This window comes from Humulus lupulus, chromosome 2 (genome assembly GCF_963169125.1).
Source record: "Humulus lupulus chromosome 2, drHumLupu1.1, whole genome shotgun sequence".
NCBI classification, from domain to species: Eukaryota; Viridiplantae; Streptophyta; class Magnoliopsida; order Rosales; family Cannabaceae; genus Humulus; species Humulus lupulus.
This window is the reverse complement of record NC_084794.1, coordinates 202789969-202796001: the sequence shown is the minus strand read 5'-3', so window position 1 is coordinate 202796001 and position 6033 is coordinate 202789969. Positions and strand designations below refer to the sequence as shown.

The 6033-nt window shown below is 35.7% G+C and overlaps 1 pseudogene; it reads left to right on the top strand.

The window, feature by feature from the left end:
* Nucleotides 1–1010: 1010 nt before the first annotated feature.
* LOC133815086 (wound-induced protein WIN2-like) lies at nt 1011–1937 on the top strand (annotated as a pseudogene).
* Nucleotides 1938–6033: the final 4096 nt, after the last annotated feature.

Below are 6033 nucleotides of genomic sequence, written 5' to 3'. Positions count from 1 at the left end.
ATACCATGTTCCAAATTTTCTTTTAAATCACACGTTTTCCTATGTGGTGCAGTAGCAGTGAAGCTGCCTCATTAACGCTGTTAATCGACAATGTTTGCAGCTGGTCTAGAGCATGCCAAAAAATGCGTGACGGAGATGGTGATATGGCCTCTGTTACGTCCTGATATATTTAAAGGTTGTCGTTCTCCTGGAAAAGGCCTTCTTCTCTTTGGCCCACCAGTAAGTGTCCTTTTAAGTAGGAGCGGCAGATGTGCTTGCAAATGTTTGTGTTTGGCTTTGCCCAATGATTTGTACACTTGTTTGTGTTCTAGGGAACAAGCAAAACAAAGATTGGAAAAGCCATAGCCGGAGAAGCGAAAGCTACCTTTTTCTATATATCTGCTAGTTCACTGACGAGCAAGTGGGTATGTGTTTTAATTTTGGCTTGAGAGAACAAGATTTATCATTAATTATTATTATTATCTATCTTTATGAATAGTTTGGAACTGATTGGAAACTTTTTAAACATAACTTGAGTTAATTCAAATACCATTATTGCTGTACTTTGGATTTATGATTTATCCTTATTTTCTTGCATTTTATCTACATCATTCAGAAAGTGATCGTTCAAACCCCTGTAACTAATGGTACATAAAAAACATACTATTTCAAAAGTTGTTGGCTCCCTTTAATATATTTTTGTTTTCTCCCTTTTGCATGATTTGCTAGTCAGTTAAATGGTGTTGCACCTAAATTCACTTTTTATCCAGGTAGATAATGGTATCTAGTAGACATCTCTCAATAAAAGTCGATGTTTTGTTTAAAAAAAGATGAAAAAAAATTGTATTTGAATTTTTTAGGCAAAAATTCTTAACACCCTTTAATAAGTTATCATTATTTGATATATTTAAGGTTGGGATTTTAAAGTGTATTTCGTATTGTTTAACATGGTTCTAGGTTGGGCTCAAGGGAGAATTCTTGAAGATATATGCTGCAGAAGAAAATGAAAAGGCAGGGTGGACTGATTTAACTCCACTGGTGGAGCAACGGCTGAGCAATGCGGACGCCAAGCGGGCGACGCTAAATGCCCGAACGGGTTGTGCTGCAGCCAATACGGGTGGTGTGGCACCACAAACGATTACTGCTCGCCACAATCTGGCTGCTAGAGCAATTGTAAGGGTAGCTCAACACCAACAAATCCACCGACCGGCAGTGAAACTGTTGTGAGACCCACATACCATTACTACAATCCACAACAGAACAATTGAGACTTAAGGGCTGTTAGTGCTTATTGCTCCACTTGGGATGCCGATAAACCTTACTCATGGCGCAGCAAATATGGCTGGACTGCCTTCTGTGGACCATCCGGACCTAGGGGCCGTGACTCTTGTGGAAAGTGTTTGAGGGTATGATCATACGCTCTATACCTTTTTTCTTCTTTGCTTTTTGGTAACTTTCATTTGATTGATTTGGTATATACTTGAATATATATATTTGCAGCTTAGGAATACAAGAACTGGGGCAACCATAACAGCAAGGATTGTGGATCAGTGCAGCAATGGGGGCTTAGATTTGGACTTTAACACTACACTTAAGCCATTAGACACCGATGGAATTGGATATCAACAGGGTTCTCTCCAAGTGGGCTACACATTTGTCAATTGTGGGGATTAGTGATGATGATCGATTCAGCAGTACCATTCTCGAAGATATAAATCTCTTGGGATGTAATTAATAACAATATATACCAAAAACATTATGCTTATATGTAAATATATATATATATAAAGCTGATATATGGCTTAGTTAAGCTTAAAGTCAAGAGACTTAATAAAACTTTTGGGAAGTTTGTTCCAAAGGGTATATCCTCAACACTTGTGAAATGTTCTTCTTGAGAACATAATAAAATTTGTACCATGTTGTATGCTTCTGTTTTTATCCAATATTTACAGGAGGATTATCATGGCTCAATTTGTGGTTATATATATATATGTGTGTGTTATTAAATAACTGTTATTATCTTTTACCTACACATAACCATTAAATTTGAACAAAATATAAATTGTGTAACAGATCAATAAAATAATGCTATGTGGACTAATAAAATGACACCACGCAGGATGCCACATAGGATGCCACGCAGGATGCCACATATGATGCCATGTCATCAGACACGTAAAACTACAAAAACCATGTCAGCATACACATAGGATGCCATGTCATCAAACACATTATCTGATGACTCATCAATTGATTTATAACTTAGTGGGGTCCACTGATTCTTTTACCTACCAGTGTTAATAAGTGTAGGTAAAGACTCTTTCCCCACTAACCTTTACCTACCAATCTCTACCAATTCAATATTGGTAGGTAAACCATATTACCCACCATTAGGCTAGTTTTACCTACACTTACAATTGGTAGGTAAAGACCCCATTTTCTTGTAGTGTCTACTCTGTGAGGTGAGCATTCAAGCTCTGATCTTCTCAATGGCCTCACTAGTTCTCTGAACCATCTCAAGACCCAAGTACTTCCTCTCTCCCATTTCATCCCAAAGAATGGGTGACCTACATTTCCTACCATACAACATCTCATATGGAGCTACTCCAATCGTTGATTGTTAGTTGTTATGGTATGAAAACTCAATCAACTGAAGACACTTACTCTAGGACCCCTAAAAATCTAATACACATGCCCTAAGCATGTCTTCTAATATCTAAATCGTCCTCTTAGACTGTCCATCTATCTGAGGATGGTAAGTTTTACTGAACTTCAGCTGAGTCCCCATAGCCTTCTGCAGGCTTCCCCAAAAACTTGGAGGTAAAGATGGGATCCCGGTTTGACACTATGGATTTCAGAATCCCAAGGAGACGTAAAATCTCCCTCACGTACAGTTCTGCATAGTGGTCCATGGTCAAGTTTGTTCTCACAGGCAAAAAATGAGTTGACTTGGTATACCTGTCTATAATCACCCATATCGAGTCATGTTGCCCACTGTTTTGGGCAAGCCTCCTACAAAATCCATAGTGACATCCTCCCACTTCCACTTAGGAATACCTAAAGGTTGTAACAACCCCGCTGGCCGCTGATGTTCAGCCTTCACTTGCTGACGGGTTGACACTTCGCCACATAGTCAATCATATCTTTCTTCATCCCATGCCACCAATACAAAGACGTTCGGACTTGAAACATCTTCCTGGTGCCTGGATGTAATGAGTATGGTATGGTATGGTATGGTATGGTATGAGATTTATCAAGAATCTCCTGTCTGGTCCATCGGAAAACCAATTGGATCCTTGTATCTCAGGAAACCCGTCTCTATAATAGTATAGTCCTTAGCTACTCCAGCTAGGACGTCCTCTCTAGGATTTGTCAATTGGGAATCATTCATCTAGCCCTCTTTTATTTTCCCTAAGAGAGTGGACTGCATGTAACGCCCTAGATAACCAAGACTGTTACACTATATGTTTAAAATAGTGCAAGACTTGCTAACAAGTCATTTGAACATAAACGTGTTTCTAAAGTCAACTGACTAGTTAGGGTTAAAAGGATTTGATCGTAAAATGGTTGACTTTAATTAATATAAGAGTTCAATACACCGAATCCCAAAAATAATGTTTACACGGTGGTTACAACCCTCAAAAGTTAATATAACTGCAGCCAGCCTAAGTGGCAAAATATAAATTTTGGCTCTAGTCCCTGTAAATCCCTCGGTCATGGTGGTCGAGCAACTGCCAATGTATGTTGGGAAAAATTATACACGACCTTAATTATTTTCATGTAAATCTTATATTAAAAATTAATATGAGACAACCTAGAACATGTTTATACATTTGAATTTAAACAGAGATAATGATAAGAACACTTACATTATACGTAGCGGAATGAATAAGTCATTCTTTCAGTTTCTCTAACCCTTGAATCCTTTCTGTCGTAGGGTATCACCAAGAAACTCAACTGATCTTCAATTTTCTTCACAGACTTCCAAAGTATCCTTAGAATCACCTAAACTAGAATGGGCAATTCTTAACACATGAGATAGATACAAAGAGAAGAAGAATAGACGAGAAAATTGAGGCTTAGAAAATGACTTATGATGTAGAGAGAATCTAAAACCTAGAGCATCAAGACTAGATCTTCTGATCTTCTCAAAACAAGTGATTCAAAAATCTGATTTTAACTCTCACTTAGCATTCTTTTTATAGGCTCAATTAGGTCATTTATTTTAATTAAAAATCAATAAAATAATAGATAATATCAGCCATTAGGTCGAAATTCTCATGGGCTTTAGGCCCTTGAAATTTCTCATTTAATTATAAGCTCGTTGGACTTAAAAACAAGGCATGTATTTTCTATTGATTGATTAATTAAATAATTATTTAAATCCTTTATAAAATTAATTATTTATATTTTGAACCTTGATTTAAACTTATTTATTAATTTAGACACCAATTTGTCTTCATTAATAAATCAGCCCTAAAATATCTTTTCTTCTCTAAATTGTATAACTATGTGAAACTATCCAAAATTAACTTGGTCAGCTTTGATAATTCTAATTAATAATTAAATCAAGTAATTGAGTCTATCTAGATGATTTTATCCAAGGTACAGTGGGGACCATAGGCCTATGAAATCAAGCTCAAATAAGTTATTATAAATTTAACAAATAAATTTAATAAGTTATTAATTCCTTGCGACTTCACTAAAGACTCAGAATTACACTCTTGAATTCATAGAACGCTTTATAACCAATATAGATACGTTATTCGTTATCCATTGTTACAACCATAATTATCACTCAATCCTCTATAGATGATCTACAATGAGATGGGACTAAAATACAGTTTTACCCCTCATTGTATTTTATCCTTAAAACACTTAGTTCCTTGTAAATGATATTTTAGTAAACTAATATTAATTACTGAAATGAGATCTTTGTCATTTAGCACCTTGAACCAAACTAAAAGGAAACAATTGTTTTACTTCTTCATTAGAAGCTATAGATGTTCATATCTATGGTTAACACTCCCACTCAAATATATAAACTAGTTCCCAAAATATAAGTATGGCCTAGTCCGAAGGGTAAGCTGGTAATGAACAAGTCAAAGAAATCAAATAATACAATCAGTTAGAATACTAACCACTAAGAATTGAGATTGAATTGGCCTATGGTCAACTATATGATATGACTAGAATAGATAATAATGGTATGTTTGTAGAGTCCAAGAACTTTACTTAGCTAGTTAGATAGTAGTATAACAGTAATAGTAGTAGTATTTTTATGACTGTGGATTTTCGTTCAGACCGAGATTTAATTGGACTCTCATAGTAACACTTGCAGATTTTCTAAGTTTAACCTATAGTATAAGAATATTAATTTTAACCTAAGGTTTGATTAATATGACTGATATTGATGGTGATATTTATTATATTATAAGGTTTAGATAAACCCAATAAGAAAGTAACACTTGTCATGTGTATGTTTAATGATAACTAAGTATTTTTGAGGAATAAGTTTATTAAGAGTAATATTTGAATATCCTAGGGTCTGTCACCAGCTTTGAAAATGTTAGAGGACTTAGTCAAGGCTGTTTACTCAATTCAAATTAACCTTAAAATGTGCAATTTCGTGTTTAAATATTCAGCGTATGCCGATATATCGCAGCTATAGGGGGCGATATATCGCAGTACGAGGATACGAAAAACACGTAACTTCGCACGAGCACCTCGACGAGCCTCGAGCATGCTGGCCCAGGCGATATATCGCCTACAAGGGACGATATATCGGCTCCTTTGATATACTTTTGAATGTTTTCGAAAACGTTCCCATTTTAATCTTTAACCTCTTGATAAGTCCAACATCTTTCTGACCGAGTCTTCAGCCTCTGTTGAACGATAATTCAAATATTTTTCACTTAAAAAGCCATTATTTTATTCAAGTTAAATGAAGATCTTTTCATTCTTGAACTCTATAAATAGGACCTAGTACCCAGCCATTTATTCATTCATCAAGCTAAGTTCAGAGGCTGCAAGTTGCTAGGTTATTTTTGAGAG